Raw genomic sequence first — 22,355 nt, 5'->3', positions numbered from 1 at the left:
AACAGACTTGTGATTGCCAAGGAGGAGGGGGAGGGAGTGGGATGGATTGGGAGCTTGGGGTTAATAGATGCAGACTATTGCCTTTGGAATGGATTAGCAATGAGATCCTGCTGTGTAGCACTGGGAACTATGTCTAGTCACTTGTGATGGAGCATGATAATGTGAGAAAAAAGAATGTATACATGTATGTGTAACTGGGTCACCATGCTGTACAGTAGAAAAAAATTAATGTATTGGGGAATTAGAAATAAATAAATAATAAATAACTGTTTGTTTCTTATAAGACTAGCACTCATGCCATCATTTTCAAAATGAACAAAGAGATGTATCACATTGATATGAATGGGTGGAGAGAACGGTCTATTCTACCAAGACAGCAGAAAAAGAAAACTTGGAAAGTTTAAAGAATCTGAAAGCCAATGCTACATAAGCTTATTTAATATTTAGGTGTGATTAGTTCATAAATATAAATTAAATTTTAAAATGCATGATTCCAACATTGTTGGGTTTGAAAAGAAAGTACTAGTGAAAATTCTGGTGGTGAAAATTTTCTAAACATCAGACATCATGTTTAAAGTGAATGTTAGTAAAATAAAAATTCTCCATATATGAAAAGCTGTTGTTTAAATTTGCACCAAATCACAGTCATTATTTCATTTGTAAAAGTATCCATTTTCCCATCTTTCTTTTTTAATTTTTAATTTAATTTTATTATTTTTTGATTCAATTTTTGTTCTACTGTACAGCATGGTGACCCAGTTACACATACATGTATAAATTTTTTTTTTCACGTTATCATGCTTCATCATAAGTGACTTCCCATGTGGCTCACAACATTTTCTTTCTAACAAGTATTACTGAGATGCTGGACACTGTCTTAAGAGATAGTGATAAGATGATTAAGTCTCAGTTCCTGTGCTCAAATCAATTCATCCTGGTAGGGAGAATGGATAAATAAAGAATCCGTTTAAAAAAAAAAAAAAAGGAGTTCCCGTCATGGCTCCGTGGTTAATGGATCCAACTAGGAACCATGAGGTTGCGGATTTGATCCCTGGCCTTGCTCAGTGTGTTAAGGATCCACTGTTGCCATGAGCTGTGGTGTGGGTCACAGACATGGCTCAGATCCTGCGTTGCTATGGCTCTGACGTAGGCGGGCAGATACAGCTCTGATTCGACCCATAGCCTGGGAATCTCCATATGCCGCAGGTGCAGCTCTAGAAAAGACGAAAGACAAAAAAAAAAAAAAAAAAAAAAAAGTGATGTGCCAACACTTTTAAAGGGGGTCTGTTTTGAAGACATAGAGGAGGAAAGGAATGTGAAGGGACTATAAAGGAAAGCTTCCTAAAGGAATTGAAGATTGAGCAAGAATTAATGGGGGTGAGGAAATAATTGAAATGAGGATAGGAAAAACACTCTAGTTATAGATAGAAAAAGTAGCATTATTATGCAGATTCTAGATAAAGAATTGTCAGGAAATGATACTGACACAAATTTAGTTATGGATAGCTTTTATGCTACAGAATGAAGATTAAAATTTATTCTGGAGTTGAAAAAGAGTGCCTGAATAATTATTAATAAGAGAATAGCATGATCATGTGATCATGTTTGCAGCTGGAAAGATAACTTTGGAAAAGTAGAAAGGAGAGAAAGAAGACTCAGTTGATTAATAGTCTGTGACAAGAGTCCAGATAGTTAAAGAGCTGGTGTAAGGAGTGGAGGAGTTTCTCAAGTTATTTAGAGAGTTACTGGGGATTAGATCACATCTTCTGACTTCAAAATAGCCCAGAACTATTTCTCACTCTTCATACCACCACCATCACAGACCAATTGCTGATTAATTCCATACACATCTGTAAAATATTTTCTGGTTTGCACTTCAATTTAGAATATGTGTGTTGACTTTTTAGTCATTTCACTCATTGCATCAGAAATGTTTTCTCCAAGCTTAGTTCCCCTTTAGAAAATTTAAAACTTATGAGGTTCACACATATTTATGAAATGCAATTAATTTTCTTTATTAATATCAGTATAGTTAACATCAGTGTTGGCTCATTAAGATACAAAGAAAATTACTACACATATAAAATGATATTATTTGTGTTGTATAGAATATATTCCAAAATTATTTATATTCATTTTAAATACAATTGATATTGACTCTGTCTCTCCTGAATCTATAAAACTCATGTTCATCAGAACTCTTAAATCTCTCAAATCTCATATCTGTGGTTTGTGGTAAACATCTCTTAATGAGACCACTGTTTTGTTAGTCTCCAGAGGCGTTAGTTTCTAATCCCTCCTGATAAATTTACTCCATGGTTAATGTTGTGGTTTTACTCATGTTGCATGCTGCAGCTAAATAATCTTGGGGAATCTGAATTTCCTTTCTGGCTGCATGTCTTCCTACTTTGTTCTCAGCCCCACACTGGACTGTCACTTTTTCTTGAGCACACAAGGTTTGCCCCCTGCTTAGAGTCTTTGTATGTATCATTCCCTCTGCCAGGAACACACTTCTCCACATTGCTCATTCTTTTACCTCCCTCAAGTCAACGTTCAAATGTCATCTTCTTAGTAAGATTCATCCCTGAACATCTTACTTAAATTTGCTTCCCTGGATCAATTCCCCTCCATTTTATTTCTTTCACTAACATGTGTGGAACAGTGGGTTAAGGATCCCCAGCTATGACACACTTTGCAACTGCAGTGGGTTCAGTCCCTGGCCCAGGTATTTCTAGGTGCCACAGGTGCAGCCAAAAAAAATAGTAATAATAACATGTATAATTTTGTAACATATTACATACTTCATTTATTTATTGCATTTATTATCTCTCTTTTCTATTAGAACATGATGTCTTTGAAACAGAGATTTTTACCTTGTTTCCTTCCTTCTGTTTTATATAGAGATATATGTACATATATCTCAATGGTTATTAGATATCAATAACTACATTCTCTATAGACATATTTGAAAATAAAGTGAAGATAAAAATATGAATTGAAATGTTAAGGGAAAACAACATCTTTGGCCTCTTATTCTGGTTTGCTAGGGATGATGTTAGTTTTAGCACTAAAAATCCTATGTTTTGGGAACATTCTCAACCCTTAGCAAACCAGGACAGCTGTTCACCTTTTATTCTATGATTGCCTATCATTGTTTAATGTTTTTATCACCTGTTTCTGTCTCGGTGTGAGATGACTGTCACTGCTAACCCCTGTGTTTTCAATAATTCTTAATAAGATTACTTGTTTCCCCACAGAAGGCTCTGAGGAGCATTCTCCTTTAACTGCTACATTTATAAATTGTCGTTTTTTTGTCTTCTGGCTTGGTTTGCAGGATGAAGCAAGTTTCTCTCACTAATACTTCTCATGTTATTATGAAGGTACTACTATACTAGTAAATAGATTATGCCACTAATCTGCTCAGATTATCTCACCACCCCGCCCTCATTTTTTTTTTTTTTTTCCTTTCATAATGTGAAGGGAGAACAGATGTTAAACTGCATCCTTTCCACCACTAACATTCTAGGTTTCTAGTCTGTGGTATTTCTTCTAACCTGCAGTTGAAGATGATCCTTTTGCTTGGGAGATGATTTAGTCTCTGCTAACCACTCAGCTAGAAAAATTGGCACTTGGGGAAAAGCAGGCGCCTTCTTGGATGGTGAAATGTTGGAAGAACTTCAGTTTCCTTATCTTCTCTATGTTAGAGCCTTACTTGCCCTTTCCAACTAAGATTTCTACATGAAAAGTGTGATGTGGCTCTGAAACATTTTGCTTCTAAAGTGGCTTTCTTTGCTGCTGAATTAATTTGTTTCTTAAAGGACCCAAATGTCTTTTGAACAATTTAAAATTTAATTTGAATTTAATCATTTTCCAGCAGTTCCCCCATAATTTATACATGTGCATGACTGAAATAATAATAATAATATATACACACCTCTGTGTGTGTGTTTATAGATTAAAGGAAACCTGAAAGTTTCTATATTTCCTTATCTCCCAAACATTTAGTATTATATACCTACATTTTATGAGTTTAACGAAAACCTAGATGACAAACAAGTAGTTTCATCTATGTACAGTTCCCATGTTTGGATCAAAAATGCTTTGGAGAAAAAATGTTAGCAAAAGCAAGTATCATCACTTGCAGTTAAATACATTACATTTAAATGATACTTGTGTATTTAGAAATCACTTCCTTCATCTACAGATCCTCACAATGACTTTGGAAAGAGAGCAGGTGTTCAAATGAGATTGGATTCAGATTTTTGCCCTACCACTCACTAACCATGGCTGCTCAGGGGAAATCAGGGCAGCCCTCTTATCTGCAGTATAGACAGGTATATAATGGTGATTGCAGTTTCTGTCTCATTCAGCTTAACCCTTTTCCAAGTTGTTATAGGACTAAATTAATTAATATTTGTAATGAACACAGGAGAGTGTTAAGTACCTAGACATTATTATTTTTACTCCTGTTTATAGATATAGAAACCAAGGGTAAAGGATGTCGAGTGATTTTTTTTTTTTTTTCAATTGACACACTCTTAACTTGTGGAATCAGGACTTATTTAGCAGTCTAAGGTTTTTCTGTGAGAAGCACAGTAATATTTTGAAGCTTGCCAAGAATCCACTTCACAAAAAATCACCCAAGTTCAGGGCTGCATAATGAGTTCCTTGGGCTATGGGAACTTTGGTTTCATGGGCTCTTTTCACCATAGGAAAAAAAAGTCCAGGTGAGATTCATGATGATAAATGTATTACTATTATAACCATTATATTTGCTTTTCTTTTATATTTTAAAGTACATAAAATTAGAACATTTCTGTGGGCCTCTAAGTATATCATGGGCCCTAGGCATTGTGCTCATTGTGCCTAATAGTTAAATCAACCTAAGTTAGCAAAAACCAAACCAAACCAAACCAACAAAAAACCACTTCATACTGAGACAAACAATAAAAATAATGGATCCTTCTATCCCAGTGTTTCGTCTTGCAATTCGGAGAGTGGTCCAGTGAGGTCTTTCAGCTGCCCCCTAGTGCCTCACAAAGTGTGCTATAGTTAGCTTCTAAACCAAGTTTGATAAAACTGGGATATCCACCAGATCCCATTCCCTCACTCCCTATAAATGATGGACAGGATTATACAAACTTAAAAGTTAATGGTAAAGAAGTTAATATTTTACAATGTAAAATATAGCAATTATTCCATGTCAGATAATGAAATCTTAAGATTAATTACAAACAAATGCCTGCTAGGAAATGGAGTAATTTATCATGTGTTCTCCAGAAGTGGTATGTATGTTGAGTGTTCCCAAACAGTGTGTCTGGAGTCAATGTAATCAGGAAAGAAAAGGATCCAGAATCATGTATCTTAAACCTGTAGATATCCTATGGTAATTTCTGTGAGGAAGAGGAATGCTGCATTGAAACTTCTATAGAATGTCCTATATGGTAGTTGGGTTCCACTTTGAAGACTACAGAAATTAGGAATTGAGGGCTTAAACTGTATGAAATTATTGGACCATCTTCAAGAAACTAAGCAAATAAATAAGTCATTGCTTGGCATTCTCGGGATAAGCCTACCCTTCTTTGCTGGGTACTTTTTGGTGTGGCATGACCATATAAGTTTCCCCAGACAGGAAGGTTTATGAATGCAGGGATAAAAGCTCATGGGAAAATGCCTTCTGTAACCTTTTCCCTGTTACTTTTCTTGACTGCTGGGAGGTTTATTCTCAGCAGCGTTAAGTATGTCTGTGACATACAATCCCATACAGATTTTAGCTACTCAATTATTATGCTGACATGGATGTCAAACAACAACAAAAACTTTATTAAAATGATATCAATAATATTTCCGATGTGCAAAAATGATGGGAAACTGAAAGAAATGTATTAGTCTAGATATAAACTTAGTCATCTGAATCCTTAGACCCAGCAACTGCTGTCACACTGAAAAAGTCATTTACATTAATCATTGATGTGTCAGCTGAAAGGTTGTAAATTTGTCATCTCTAAAAGAGGTTTTACGTTACAAAGTCACTCAGTAAAACCCTTCAAGAATAGATGGGTTTATTACCATTATTTATTACAAGTTTTAACATGATCATTTTTGTTTTGCCCTTTAAAAAAAAAAAGTCACTCGAATGAGTTAGTGTACTCTGAAAGAGTGTACTTAAATTTTGTTTCAAATGGATTCTGGTTATCATCAGTTTCAAACTAAGGAAACAGAACTGTTTATGTATAATTTAACTTAGATTTATTATACTTTTTAAAGGTTTGTTTGAGAAGACGCTGTGCCTACCTTTCCCCAAGACCCACTCAAATGTGTTCAAACAATGTTAGTTAATTTGTTCAAGAAACAAGCAGAGCTACTTGTTAGAAACTGTAATAGGCACTGAAAAGTGAAAAAAATAAAGAATGAAAGAAAAGACAAAAGAAAAGAAAACGGTAGTGTAAAGAATTGGCTAAGATTGAGGAGTCATATGGACTAAGTTTGAATACTGTCTCTTCCAGTAACAAGAAATAAAGCCTTGAGGAAATTATTTAACTTTTCTCTGCCTCAGTTTCTACATCTTTAACACTGGGTTGATAATAGTCTAACTTTCTGTGGTTTTTATGAGAATCAAATGCTTTTATGCATTTTAAGTGCCTAGAACTATGCCTGGCACAATTGAGTAAGTGTTCAATAAATGTTAGCCATGAACTGAATATCCCTGCTGCCAAGAAACTCACAATATTTTAGGAAAATAGCAAACCACAAATGCAGGTTGACCATATAATACAGTGCAATAAATACAATGTTATAAATATGAATAAACTGCTAGAGGAGGCACACAGAGGTGATTCTAGAGAATAAAAATATCATGGTGATTAGGCAATGAAGAGGACAAGAGGTTAAACAACATCACTGCGGGATAACACAAAGTAGGAGAGATCAATTCTGAATAGTGAATCAGCCCAAAATTCAATGAGGAGGTTACCCAGAAGCATATTAAGATTTTAGAAAGCATGGAGATGAAAGAACATGAGCAGAAGATTGGAGGTATGAAAATATAAGTAGATTTATGACATGGTGAGTGGTTAGGTGTTCCCCAGGGAAGGCAGTGGCTGAGTTGAGGGAGATGAGTCTGGAAAGTTAGAATCAGGAGTTCCTGGCACGTAGTGGTTAACGAATCCGACTAGGAACCATGAGGTTGCGGGTTCGATCCCTGGCCTTGCTCAGTGGTTCGCAGATGTGTCTTGGATCCCACGTTACCATGGCTCTGGTGTAGGCCGGTGGCTATGGCTCTGATTGGACCCCTAGCCTGGGTACCACACATATGCTGTGGGAAGCGGCCCTAGAAAAGGCAAAAAGACCAAAAAAAAAAAAAAAAAAAGTTGAAGAAAGTTAGAATCAGGCCGTCTGTGTCTTGTGGTGAACATTTGAGCACTTGGAAGGCAGTAAGGATTTATATGAAGAGGTGATACCATTGGATATGTTCCAGAAAAGATAACTTTGAGTGTGGAAGAGTGGAGTCATGTATATTCAAAACAGAGCCAGGCAGTTGAAGCAATTATGAGAAAAAGAGAAGGTGGCTAAAAAATGAAAGACATCCATCCACTAGAGATAAGAATTGCCACAGTGCTCATCACATTAAAAGGGTGTCCACTGCCTATCCCACCTCTGTCTCCCTTGATCTAGAATTCTAGAACTCTGGTATCAATGGGACCAAATGCTACTTTGGGAAAAACTGCTTGGAAATCTAATTATTTCATGGTCTACTGATAATAGTCATTTTATTTCTTCGAAGCATATATTTAACTCTACAGAGCTGCCTTTGAAGTGCATAATAGGATAATTTAAATTAAAATAAAGTCTGGAATCTAATATTACTTAAATAAAGCAGAGTTATTTATAAAGCTAGTTTCTTCCGGACTCTGTCCAAAGCAATTTAATATCTAAAATAAAAAATGAACACAGTAGCCTTACTCTTAGTGATTGCATTATTGGTTAGAATTTGAATAAAGCATCACTATGAAGCTCTGTGGAGATGAGTAATCTTTGAGGTCTAAGTATCTATCATCTCTTCAAATGCCAGGTGTTTTTGAAAAGTTTACAGACAGTGCAGAAATATGTTCAAGACTCTTACAGCTTTTCCTTGGAGAAATTTTCTTGAGTAGTATTGGATGTTTAATATGAATTTGGAAGTGACATTTTTTACTTTTGTCTTTTTAAGTTGAATTATTTCAATTTCAGAAAATATTAAGAAATACTTTGCATAAACATTGAAATTTTTCATACATCTTTTCACCAGGGCATTAAGAATGTTAATTATTGCTGCTGAGATTTGATATATATGAAGTAGTGATATTCTTATTTAAATCATAATGATTCTAATAGCCAAAGAAATAAGTAAACTCTCTACAACTCTCAAAAGCTTGTTGGGAATATAATTCAGTAGAACTTTGTCTTTTAATATTGTAGGTTGACTTCCTATCCTAAAGAAAGGCCAGTGAGTTTGTGACAATTATTGTAATATTGCTCCTTAAGATTTTTCCTTATACACATGTTGACAAAAAATTAATCAGTTAATTAATATAAGAAAGAAATATAAAATTTTTTTCGAGCCAAATTTGAGGATCATAATCCAGGAAGAGCATGTCAGAAAGCTCCGAGAACTTTGCTAGTTAGAAGTCAAGGCACAGTTATTTAAGTTTTTTGAGACAGAGGGTTGTATATTAAGTGATGGATTATTGACAGTTTATACAATGCAGATCTCAGTGTCATCATGGCCCTTTACAAGATCAAAAAGGAATTTTTTTCGTTTAAGGACTTGGTGATGGTAGGAGAATGTCGCTCTTTATGGTTGAGCAGGCCATTTCTGCTGATGGGGAGGGTTTGGTCAATACGTAATGCAGATATTTGATGCACAGAGAAGGTAGAGAGAAAATCCAAAGGGTAGAGAAAATTTTTATGTTTAAATTTTTATTGTCTTGCAAAAAATATGAATTTTATTTCACATGCATTAAGATACGTGAACTATGAACTGATATTGCGGATGATGAAAGTAATGATGTTATCTAAAAGGCTAGACAGCTGGTTTTCTTCTTTCTCCTCTGTGGTTTTCCTTTTCTCATTTCTCTTTTCCTAAAAAAAAAAGAAAATTTCTTGCTCTTTTTCTCTGTCCATCATTTCACAAGAAGTCAATAAGAAAGTTCTATCTTAGTGTTAATAAATTATTAATTAGTATAATAAAAATTCTCAAGATTTGTTTTCCATTTTCTTGAGATGCAGAAGTGTACTTAACATAGACTATATACCCAAGGCCATGTAGTCTCTTGCTTTTTTTTTTTTTTTTTTTTTTGCCATTTCTTGGGCCGCTCCTGTGGCATATGGAGGTTCCTAGGCTAGGGGACGAATCAGAGCTGTAGACACCGGCCTACACCAGAGCCACAGCAACGTGGGATCCAAGCCGCATCTGCGACCTACACCACAGCTCACGGCAACGCAGGATCCTTAACCCACTGAGCAAGGCCAGGGATCGAACCTGCAACCTCATGGTTCCTAGTTGATTCATTAACTACTGAGCCACGACAGGAACTCCTCAATTGTTTCTTAATATCAACATTCAGCAGGGTAGTTTAGAAGCTCTTGTTATAATCAAACTGAACTTTAGCTGTTTTCAAATTGTGCAACTCTTTCATGTTAGATGTTCTCCAACTCAGACCTTCCTATCCTGGAATATAAACAGTTCACAAAATTGTTGGTAAACTTAGTTTTTCTCCAAATCCCTGTAAGTCAGTACAACTTGAAATTATTGCAAACAAATCATTTTAAGGAGGAGAGACATTTGAAATCAAAGCCTAAAATTGCATTAAATGTGTTCTCAAGTGGAATCGTTCACTTTGAATATTACATTGAAGGAACTACCTGAAATAATGAGTTGTTATAGAAACAGCATTGCTACCAAAATTCTACCTTAAATAAAACTATTTTAAAAATTTACCATGATGGAGTTGCTGTGGTGGCGCAGCGGTTAACGAATCCGACTAGGAACCATGAGGTTGCATGTTCGATCCCTGCCCTTGCTCAGTGGGTTAACGATCCGGCATTGCCGTGAGCTGTGGTGTAGGTTGCAGACGCGGCTCGGATCCCGCATTGCTGTGGCTCTGGCGTAGGCCAGCAGCTACAGCTCTGATTCAACCCCTAGCCTGGGAACCTCCATGTGCCGTGGGAGAGCCCCAGGAAATAACAAAAAGACAAAAAACAAAAAAAAAAAAACAAAACAAAAAAAATTTACCATGAAATTATTTTTTAAATAAATTCCTTCAGCAGCTTAAATTTGATAGAAATGATTTTTGTATTAATGAAAACATGTAAAATTCAGATGAGGATGATGCATGCTTATGATAAAAGCTACATAAACCATGTAGACATGAAATCCACTCATTCGTAAATGATTGAAATCTTCTTTTGAATGTTTCTTAGTTTTGCAATTTCATTTTCAAAGCTAGACTTATTTTATAGGAACGAAAATGGTAATAAAATTTATTTAAAAAAATAAGAATTATGTTGGCCTAAAATTTTGTGACTATACACATCTTCTCTGTACTATGAATGCAAAGATAGATTCAGAAATCAATTAACTGTTGATGGGGATATGTTGCTAAGTCTTAAAAGATAGGACTATCCATATTTATTTTAGTGTAATTCAGCTATTGATATAACTGGCAATAGAGTATTCACATATACACATTTCATTTTCACTTAGTTACATTTCTTCTGTGTTGAGGAAGATTGCCTAATGGTAAATATTCATGTGAGTTAAAACGTAAGAACATTACTTATCCTCTTTGTTCTCCAAGTTTGGTGTTTGTATTTACTGTACTGAGTGCAGTAACAAGTTAATAAACTGTACTTTTTATTTATCCTTCAGTTCAGAAAAGCATGGTGTTTGTATTTACTGTACTGAGTGCAGTAACAAGTTAATAAACTGTACTTTTTATTTATCCTTCAGTTCAGAAAAGCAAGAGTTAGAAAACCTATGTTTAGATATGCAGTGATCAGTAAGCCTATATTTGCATTCCATAAATATATTTGATTTTCAAATTTTGCGTTTCACAACAAAGATGCATTTCTGAATTTAGAAAATTCTACTAGGCTGCTACCTATGATAAATGCTGACCATTTAAATAATTAATTAGCTGATTAATTTTTAGAAAATAGGTGAAATAGAAGCATAATTGGACTCAATGTACCCATGTACAATGGCTATTAGTTAAGCCAGGATTTCATTTGTTTATTTGCTTTATTTTTTTTATGTTTTCAATTGTAAAATACATGTGCTTTTCCCTGTTTTTAATTGTGATACTAGCTGTCAAGGCTCATTTTTGCTTATCTAGATGTTCATATTAGTTCATAATTTATACTTTATAGGAACACTTCATTGGAACTCTAAGACCCAGCCCAAATAAAATGTGCTATTCAAATACTGAATTTTGATTTATGTGCCTCACATATTTGAGATACGCTATGTTAGGTTGCTGATTTCATTTTTTATGATTTTAAAGTTCTCACTTTAGAAGCAGATGGGCTAATGGTTTCCTTGACTCAAGATGAAATTTTTTACTGTTTAAATGAATGTGGCAGCTGTGTTTTGTTTACAAAATCTTATCTAAAATAAATGTTTTCTGCCATATATCAAGTTAACTCTTGTAGGCAACTCCTTTAGTCCAGCTGGCAATTGGGCAGAATACCCACACAACTAAAAGGAAAATTAATGTTTTTTTAGAGAGTGAGCATTAATTTACTGTAGGTTAAATCCCTGTCTTGATGTCTATGAAATATTTTTTTTCTTTTCTTTCTTCCTTAGTTTATTTCCTTCTTTCCATTTTCCTTTGAAATGGAACATAAAGTTGACCTAGTTGGATAGCTCATTTTAGTTTCAGTATTTTATATTTGTATCCCTTTGTCTTGGAATAGATTTAACCCTACTTACAAATAAATTAGCCTATTAATGCTTTGTAGATTCTGGTAGAAGACATGAGACTCTTGGGTCAGAAGCAAAAAACTTTATTACTCAGGGCACAGCAAGTGATGTGAGTGTCTGCATTGCATCTGCCACCCTTGCCCAAAGTGCCACAGGGGCAATTTAATGTGGACTCAGATGGACACTGTCCATGCCATTGCTCTGTATCACAGCTAAGGAACAATGAGCTTGGGGAACCCATTTTTATAGCAAACAGTAGGTAAGCCTTCTCTTTGTCCCAAAGAGAGACATTGGTTACTACCTCACCCCTCAAGGTTGATTACTGCAAATACAACCTGAGAAATGGTCAGGGTAAAAAGCAAAGTCCTGTAGTCTCAGCACACCTAGCAGGACATGCCAGCTTGCTGGAGACCCATGAAGGGCTCTATCATAGAACACTCTTATTTGTGGGTATTATAAATGCTTTGATATGCATAACCCTATTTTAGGTAGGTATGTGTACATTTTTCTCACATTTTGGGGTATATGATTAACTGAATGTATATATGACAAAGTGTATTTTCACCAGTTCACCTTCTTACTCCAGATTATGTCCTAGAACATTAGCCTCAAGTAAATTATCTATTAATTAGTTTTAGCTCAGGCTCATTGCCTTAAAAATAAACTTATAAGGTTCAATAAAGTTTATATGCATACAATAGAACAGAGGTGACGGGGTCTTGACTGTGATTTGACATTCAAAAGCTAAGGTAGACTGCTGTGACTGATCATAAAATGTCAGTGTAAGGAGCCAACACTGACACCTGAAATACCTCAAATGAAAAAAGTTTGTGACATGCACAGGGAGAATTCCAAGTTTGTGACATGCACATAAAGAATTCCAAATTTGTCTAGAAAAATGACTTATTCTCTGATGTGACACTGTCAGATATTTTCATCTTGTATTCACTGTTTATTTTTTATACTCCAAAATTATATTTGATAATCAGGTTCTAAAATATGTCTTCCAAATGTGGCCAATCACTCAACAACTTTCAAAATTACTCTCTAAGAAATTGGATTTCATCAATTTGAGACATTTAGATTAAAACAAACATCTAGAAACTACCCCTAACTGTGACCATTGTTAAAAAACTAGAACATTTAAGCACTTATATGCACTTACAGCTATTGAAAAAATGGAAATTTTGATGACCGATTTAAGAAACAGCAGGTAAAATTGTAAAAGCAGTGAACTAAAGGGGCAAAATTGTCTATGGTACTTAAGTGGTGGTAGAAGATGTCAGAGTTTAATGAAATTATTTCAAGAATCCCTAGAAGTCAGAGTCCACCTATTTCAAATAAATTTTTTCTTAATATTTTCTCAAGAAGAACATGTTCTGTTGCTCAGTGTGCTCTTTGTTGATATCACTGAAACAAGGAAAAAGCAAAACAGTCATCTTTCAGTACAAGCCAACCTGGAATCTGTCATAATTCATAAAATAAAAAGAAGCTATACACGTTAGAGCGTTGTGACAACCAGAGCCATTCTTTAGGATAAAGAAATTTGGCAATTAGAATATTATGACAGGGAGTAAAGAGAGGTGGGTGAGTCTGCTGGTGAGGGTGATGATGGTGGGAATGAGGGTGAGAGTCAGAACCGTCTTTACAGCTGTGTACAGGGGGCCTCTGCCTGGTCCCTGCACTGGCCATACCCACCTCACAGATTGAGGTGTCCACAGAGACAACTGGGAATGTCCTCCTAGAGTCTGTACAAGTCTCCCTTCTTGACCACATTTGATAAACTTGCAATGCCATGATTCCATGCCCAAGTGGATCACATCTGCATGATTCTAGGCCCTGCATGATCTTCTCCCCAAAGTTTGTCTTCTTGAGAGTGGACTGGCCTGTCAGTGATAACATACTACTTACTTCCTCTTCTCTGATATGTCTTCTCTCACATGTATTTTGTTTCAGTTGATATGCATGTGATCTTAGAACTTCTCCCTCAGGTAGAGGCAGATTTCACCTAAATGTCTTAAAATTCTGTAGTTGTAGTTAATATTTATAGGTCTAACTTCACCTACCTCTAGTCATCAAACCCTATAAATCATTATACTGCAAGCAGCCTTGGTTGAGAGCTCACCAATCTTGCTGTGGTTATTTCTCTTGGCTGAATCTGACTTGTAGAACTTTAGTACACAAACATGTATTGTTTGTGCTTGACTTCTAAGAGCCCTGGAACTTTGCTGCTCTTTCTTACCTTAGCTGACCTCCTGAACTTGATTTCTTGCTTGTTTGTTTGCTTTTGCTACTTTCCAGCTCCCTCCTTTTCTGAGAGGTTTCTGTCCTGGTCTCTCCTTGGTCAAGCCATGGTACTTTCTCTTTCCTTTCCCTATCAGTTAGTTCTTTCTGTATGTTGTCTTTCACAACATCCTCTTTTTCATTTCAAATATGCCTTAGTTTCTGATTTTAGTATTAGAAATATGATTACAAGTGTTACTTAAAGATGTAAGAAGACATAAGAAATTTACCACAAGCATTTTCTTTTATAGGAGTCCGCTTGTGATGAAGGACCATTTTTGTATGTTCCTAGGGATGGCTTCACTGCAGGTTGGGACAGGGGCCTTGTGGAAAGGGGAGATGTCTACCTCAGTTCACTCAGAGCTCACCCTGAGCTAGGGCTGTTGTGTCACTTCAGTGGCTGGTGGAAGGAGGAACCTGGCATCGTCAGACCTGACCTATCCTCAGGTGGGTTTCTGGTTGCTTGTGAGGGTCTGCATGCCACTGTTAGAATCCCAAGCTCCAAAGAGAGAGTTTCTTTGACCCAATCTGTGCCTGAAGGTCAGTCTCTTCCTTCTTCCCACCTTATTGAGTCTGACTTGTATTCTGGCCATCTCAAGGCAGCTTCCGAAATAAGAATTATACAATTTTAATGATTCCATTTATGAACTGAATTTAAAACTGATATTTACATTTAAAATTAATATTATACAGCAGAGATATAAAGGTAAAATCCCTGCTAGTAATTTCAACTTTAAAATTTTAATGGGAGTCTAATTATATACTAAGTCAATATCCTGTGATAAATCATAATAAAAAATGTGAAAAATAATATATACATATACAATTGATTCACTTTGTTGTAGAACAGAAATTAACACAACATTGTAAATCAACTATATTTCAGTAATTTTTTTTAAAGAATTATACCAAGTCAAGAGAAAGATCATGGGAAAAAGAAATATGTATACTTCTAACTACATTTTTTCCTGCTTTTTAAAAAAGGGGCCTTTTATTTTTACTTTGTATTGTGCCCTCCAAATAGCCAGCCCTGTATGTAGACATTCTTTGTGAGAAACAACTTCTGCTTATTCTCAAATAAAGATACAACAGCCAGCACACTAATGCTGAACAGAACATCCTTTAAACTCCTAGGGATACACCTAATAGAAACACATAATATATTCATCTAAAGACATGCACAGGAATGTTCATAGAAGCACTACCTCTCATAGCCTAAGCTGAAAGCTATCCAAAAGCCCAGCAAATTGTGGAAATAGATTATGTCTAAAAGGAATAATATACTAAGGAATCTTACAAAGGTCATGCTAAATGAAACAATCCAAACAAAGAAGAGTACATACAGTATAATTCCCTTTACAGAATTCAGAAACAGTCATGACTAACCTATGGTTTTAGAAGTCAGGATAATAGTTACTTTTATTGGGGTGTTGGGTAAGTATTGAAAGAAGGTGTAGGTGGAACTTTTGAGATCCTGATTAAAATTTTATTTATCAGTCTTGCTCCTGGTGTCAATGATGTGTCCATTCATGAAAAATTATCGGGTTATAACAACATTTGTGCACTTTTTTTGTGTGTGTGTTATACATCAATAAAAGTTTGAAAAAGTAGACTAATGTGAAATACCGTCCGTTCTTCTATTCACTGCTACTGTAGAGTATGACCTGATTCTGTTAATGTGAAGTTCAATGGGATAAATAATACAGAAGAGTGAATTTATTTTCCTTTTTATGCTAGAGTTATAGGCTATGTAGATGAAGAAATCATAGTTTTTGATTAGAACTTTGTAAAAGTAGAAAGAATAACAAGGGTAAAAATACATTTCTACCATAAAGTCCACCTAGATATCAATTGACAGTGACTTGGAAGGGGTGATATTTTAGGAGATGTCCTGTGGAGTATAGTTCAGAAATTAGAACCATCCTTGGTGAGGTTAAAGCAATGTATGTATGTAAACTACAAATGGGTATATAAGAGAATTTACTCCTCTTGACTTAGTCTAATTATGCTTTTTCCTCTTTTTTCCTTAGTTATCAATATTGATTTATGAGCAATTAATTGGGACAGTTTTTAAATATCCTCAGTTTCCTCAAGAAGCAGTGAAAACTTTATATAGATTTTAGCAAATTGGAGAGAATTAGACAAATACAACTTCTTACAAAAATGCAAGAATTTTGGAATATTTAAAATAATATTCTCTACTTTCCCATCATTTATTAAATAATTTCAAATCCATGAAGGATGAACAATAATAGAAAAATAAATATCTAACGATTGAATGCTTAGCTAATTTAAAAATTTTCTCTCCCTACCATATTAGCAGATTCCTGTGTGGTTTCTCTGCCAACAATCTTTTTAAACTAGTTCAGCTTCCTTTCTTTTTTTTTTTTTTGCTATTTCTTGGGCCGCTCCCGTGGCATATGGAGGTTTCCAGGCTAGGGGTCGAATCAGAGCTGTAGCTGCTGGCCTATGCCAGAGCCACAGCAACGTGGGATCTGAGCTGTGTCTGCAACTTACACCACAGCTCATGGCAACACCGGATCCTTAACCCACTGAGCAAGGGCAGGGACCGAACCTGCAACCTCATGGTTCCTAGTCGGATTTGTTAACCACTGCGCCACGACGGGAACTCCTCAGCTTCCTTTCTATCACAGGTTCATTTCATGAAAACCAATTCTGATAATATTAATTTTGGACTTACAAGATCATTTGACTTCCTATTATCTTTTGAATAAGCTCCAGTTTACTTAATCCAATCTAAAGTTCCCTTTGCAGTTTGATCCTATCTTGGTTGCAGACTTTTCTTCTGAGATGAGGCAGTTAACTGTCTGAAATTCCAATCTGCTTCTACCATATATCCGCAGTGTGACAAAATATCTCCTACTGTTACCCTCCAGAGACTTTAAATATCTTTGCTTTTGAATGTGTGTGTGTGTGTTTGTGTGTGTGTTGATGCTTTTAATTTTCAGATTAGGTACCATAACTAGATGCCTATGGCTTTGTAAAGGAATGCAGTTTGACAAACCTTAATCTTTCTAATCCGAAAGTTAATGGTTCACAGATATTTCAAGCGCTTTTCACTGTCAGAAATACTACTAAAAATCCTGCCAACCTGGTTTCTGACCATGAACAACAAGAACATGACAGAAATTCTAAACATAAATGCCTGTCACTGAAAAGCTTTTCCATTCAATTTGTTATTGTAGTTAAGATCCCAAGAACTCAATGATCATATTATTTTACTGACTTGTACCAGTTCCGTTGGAGGTCAGTGTGTGATTTTGGCAAAGAGAAATGGAAAGTGTGTCTTTTTCAGTCAGATGCTATGTTTATCCTGTTTACTTATGATATTTAAAAAAATGAAAATTTTCACCCATAGATGCTTCCTTTTTCCTCAATAAGGTCTATTTTGTAATCTGTACTTGAGTATATCAAAATGCTTCTCCTGGCATCCACAGTAAAGTGCTTTTTGACTAAATCTAGCAGTCAAAGGTCTGGTCTGTACACTCACTTGGGTTATTTTAAATTCTCCTGAGACTAAAATCACCATAGCAATGACATTTTATTCTACCTACCTCCTTATTGGAGATGTCTATTAATATACCGTTTATCAGAACAGATTAGTTATTTTGGTGTTATAATAACACTTATTACAGGAATTCAAACTATCCCTCCTCCTTTGCACAGTATTTTCTGCCTTGAATTCTTTCCTTTGTTCGCAGACAAAATCATTGAGCTCAATCTGCTTTACCAGGAAAAGTATGGGACAATCTGAACCCCCAGTTTAGAGTAAGGTATAATTCCTGTCCCATGATGCCCAAAGCTCTGGGACAAGGTAAGATTTTGAGATCCAGGACTAGAACTAAGAGTATAGCTAGACACAGAGCTAAGGTGAGCTAAGGGCTGCTCTGTGGATTGAAGAAATGGAATAGGCAGGATCATGTGGAGTCCAAAGAGTCAGGTGGATAGATGTGATTCATAACCTCAGTAAACTGTGCCACATAGCTGGGATGTATGACGAATGTGGAGAAATCCTCTGAGCTATGTGAAAACATAGGAGGAAACTTTTCTAGGAAATCTGTGGTCCACTGCTAGGTGGTCTGAGCTGATTCATATAGGAAATATACACCCTCAAACACCAGAGACCATAGAATACTTGAGTGTTCTATGCATGTTCTTGGTTTCATTCACCCTGTCTTTCTACTCTGAAATTTCCTCTTTCTTCTTAGAAGGCTCTAACAATCTCTCTGATTCCTGAAGATTCCTATTAACATACAAAGAATAGAGAAGTGATTCCTTCCTGCCTTTTGTATACTTTCCTTTGCCCATACTGGCTTCTTCAGGCTATTGATGTAAAATCAGTGTATAATTTAACAGGTACATTATTTTTCTTAAAAGATTTGGGTTTACAGAGAAGTAGATCCCAAACAAATAACAAACATACTTGTTGGCTTCACATCATCATAGCATGTTGTAATTTAAGTTCAGTAATGTCTTCAAATTTCCAGGAATGGATCATTTCTTTCGTGGCTGAATTTTTTTCCCATAAAAATACTTGTTGCTTTAAAAAAAAAAAAAAAATGGCTGTGTACCACTATAACTCTATGCCTTCTTCTTATGCTTTTTCCTCATCAAATATAAAGATCTAAAATTTTTCAACTTCCATGTTCCTTTTTCATGAAGCTATTTCTGATTGGTCATCTGTCAAAATCAGTATTTTCTCCTTAGTGCTCTCATTGTAGTTTGTTTATATATCTTTGTTAATGGCTTTGCATTGTAATTTATTACATGCATGCCTATATTTCCCACCAGATAGAAATTTCTTTGAGAATGGAGTGAATGCCCTATTCATTTTTATTGGACAGTATCTAGCATGGCACCTGTCTTAAATTAGGTTCTTGATGTATATTGGAGAAACTTATATTACATTATGGATAAAAAGCAATTTCTCAAGGGTTGAATTCATGCTACAGTTAAAAAAGTTTTAAATCCATGATTGTACCAGTGGCAAAGGAAGTAATAAGTTATTAGGATCATGAGGGAAACATAATTTTAACAAAATTAAATGGATATCCAAGTACATTAATATTGATATCAAATAGATGAGTTATACAGAAGCATAGCACAAATTAGCTATTAGATTGCAAACTCCAAAGGTTTTAGTATTAATTTCAGAGTTTACAACTTTAAATTAGATCAATAGTTGACGTTAGGGAAATTGCTTTCTTTGTAACAGAGTCTGTGTACCCTCCCTTCCCCTGGGGTTATTTATTAAAAGGATATCTAGAGCTTTAAACATAATTACAATTTAAAAATTTCTTATCAGGATTTAAATCAAGCATTTTCTTACCAAATGGCTTTTATGTTTAGGTCAGAGGGAAAAACAAAACTCAGCATATTGCTGTATTCTTTTCTTTCATACATAGATGAGGATTTAACCATTAACTCTGATCTGCCTTTATAAACCTTTATCTCAGACTTTGTTTCAAAGAAATTTCCTGGAAAATGACAGAGGATCTTAATCATTTACTTTGTAATTAGCTGCCACATGAAGGAAGAGTGCTTCTGTGGAGACAAGTCAGTTTTTTGACTTGAGCTATCTTGGGCGAAATACTTGAAAATTTTCTTGGTGTGGGCTCTAGAGTCAGACAGGAAGGAGCTCAAATGTCAGCTCTGCCATTTGTTCTCCGAATGATCATAGGACTGCCGTAAAACTCCCTGAGTTAATTTCTAATTTTTAAAGCAGAACTCAATTATCAGCTGTATAAAAATATGTCAGTGTGCATATATGGACACATTTTTATGTGTGTAGATCACTTTTAGAAGGCTAGGAAAGAAACAGTTATAGGAGTTCCTGCTGTAGTATAGCAAGTTAAGGATCCGGGATCGACTTTGTGGTGACTTGAGTTCAGTTCCTGGCCCAGTGCAGTGGATTAAGAATCTGACCATTAATGCAGCTATGGCATAGATTGCAGCTGACGCTTGGATATGATCCCTGGCCTGAGAACTTCCATATGCCACAGGTGTTGCAAAAAAAGGAAAGAAGGAAGAAAGGGGGAAGGAAGGAAGGGGAAAGAAAGAAAGGGAAAGAAAAAGAAAGAAAGAGAGCAAGAAAGAAAGGAAGGAAGGAAGAAAAGGAGAAAAGAAAGAAAAACTGTTACAGTCTTGCCCTCTAATAGAGAAACTAGTCACCTTCTGGGTGTTAGGGATGGAGGAGAGATGTACTTTTTATGGTATACTCTTTTACATCTTTAGAACATTATACCATTCCATGTATTACCCTTTTAAAAGTAAATTGCTTGATTAAAAAAACAATAAAATATAAAGTAAATTTGTTTTTCTTATGAGTGAGGCTAATATATTTTAGAAAATTAAGTCCTTCAGATTATTTCAACTAGATGGATAAATGTTAAATAAATTGATGTTTTTAGAAATTCAGACTTTGGTGACTTGGCTTATTATCCTTTCCTGTCAGACACATACCTCTAAAAAACCTGACAATGGTACATTCATTCCTCTAAGAGATATTCATATTGTCTGCTGTGGGTGTGAATATTCTAGACTCTTAAACAAGGCAGACAAGTATCCTTCTCCTCGCAGAGTTTACTTTACAGGAGACAGATGATAAATAATAAATATGACGAATAAGCAGATTATTTAGCATGATAAGAGGTGGAATTTGACAAAGAAAATAGAGGGTGAGGAGAAATGAGGGTACCAGTATGTGTGGTGACTTTAACTATGGTGGTCAGAGTGACCTTGTTGAGAGAGACTTAAGCCAAGACTTGAAGTGGAATGGAGAACGAAACAGCACAGAAATCTGGGAGAAGAGCAGAAGGAACAACTGTTTTAGACTCTTAACAGAAACATGCCTAAGTGTTCAAGAAATAATAAGTGAATGGATGCAGGTGGAATGAGCAAGAGGAGATGTGGTAGGAGAGGAGGTTTGGGGGTAACTAGATTAAGATCAGGTAGAGTCTTACAAGACGTATTAAAGAGAGACCAGCTTTTACTGTGTGAGATAGGGAGGCATGGAGGACTCGGGGCAGAGATTTTTTTTTTAAGAGTCTTTTTAAAATTATTATTATTAAAGTATAGTTGATTTACAGTGTTTCATCAAGTTCTGTTTTACAACAAATTGACCCAATCACACACATTTCCCTGTGCTGTACAGTAGAATCCCATTGCCCATCCATTCCAAATACAACAGTTTGCATCCAAAAAAAAACCCCCAAAATGCTCATCCATCCCACTCCTTCCACTTTCCCCCTTGGAATTCCCAAGTCTGCTCTTCTTAGTCATGATCTGTTTCTGGTTGGTTTTTTTTTTTTTATTTGTTTGTTATTTTTAGATAGGATCATCTGTTCCATATTTTAGATTCCACAAATAAGTGATATCATATGGTTTTTGCCTTTTTCTTTCTGCCTTACTTCACTTAGTATGAGAGTCTCTAAACCCATTTATATTGCTGCAAATGGCATGAGTTTGTCCTTTTTATGGCTGAGTAATATTCCATTGTATACATGTACCACATCTACTTGATCTATTCATCTGTCCATGGACATTTAGACTATTTCCATGTCTTGGCTATTGCAAATAGTGCTACAGTGAACATAGGGGTGCATGTATTTTTTTCAATGAAAGTTTTGTCTGGATATATACCCACCAGTGAAATTGCTGGGTCATGTGGTAGCTCTATATTTAGTTTCCTGAGGTACCTCCAAACTGTTTTCCATAGTGGTTGTACCAATTTACACTCCCACCAACTGTGGAGAAGAGTACCTTCTTCTCCACACCCTCTCTAGCATTTTTTATTTGTTGACTTGTTAATGATGGCTATTCTGACTGGTGTGAGGTGGTACCTTATTGTAGTTTTGATTTGCATTTTCTAATAATTTGTGATATTGAACATTTTTCGTATGCATATTGGCCATCCATATGTCTTCTTTGGAGAAATGTCTATTTAGGTCTTCTGCCCAATTGGGTTGTTTGTTTTTTGTTGTTGTTGTTGAGTTGCATGAGTTGTTTATGTATTTTGGAGATGAGGCCCTTGTCTGTTGCATCATTGGCAAAGATTTTTACCCATTCCATGAGTTGTCTTTTCATTTTT

At 35.5% G+C, this 22,355-nt stretch overlaps 1 protein-coding gene and 1 long non-coding RNA gene across 23 annotated transcripts in view; both read left to right on the top strand.

The window, feature by feature from the left end:
- Nucleotides 1–22,355, top strand: part of PDE1A (phosphodiesterase 1A) — a 347,596-nt gene that overhangs the window by 145,595 nt on the left and 179,646 nt on the right. The window lies entirely within an intron of this gene.
- On the top strand, nt 13,919–16,509 carry LOC146396027 (uncharacterized). Its single transcript, XR_014829878.1, has 2 exons — nt 13,919–13,953; nt 14,497–16,509. It is a non-coding gene; the product is annotated as an uncharacterized LOC146396027 (long non-coding RNA).

The sequence above is a fragment of the Sus scrofa genome, chromosome 15 (assembly GCF_054392235.1).
Source record: "Sus scrofa isolate SSC_HxYL_T2T_F1_AM1 chromosome 15, Sscrofa_HxYL_maternal_Yorkshire_Landrace_v2.0, whole genome shotgun sequence".
Taxonomy (NCBI): Eukaryota; Metazoa; Chordata; class Mammalia; order Artiodactyla; family Suidae; genus Sus; species Sus scrofa.
This window is presented reverse-complemented; position numbering and strand designations above follow the sequence as displayed.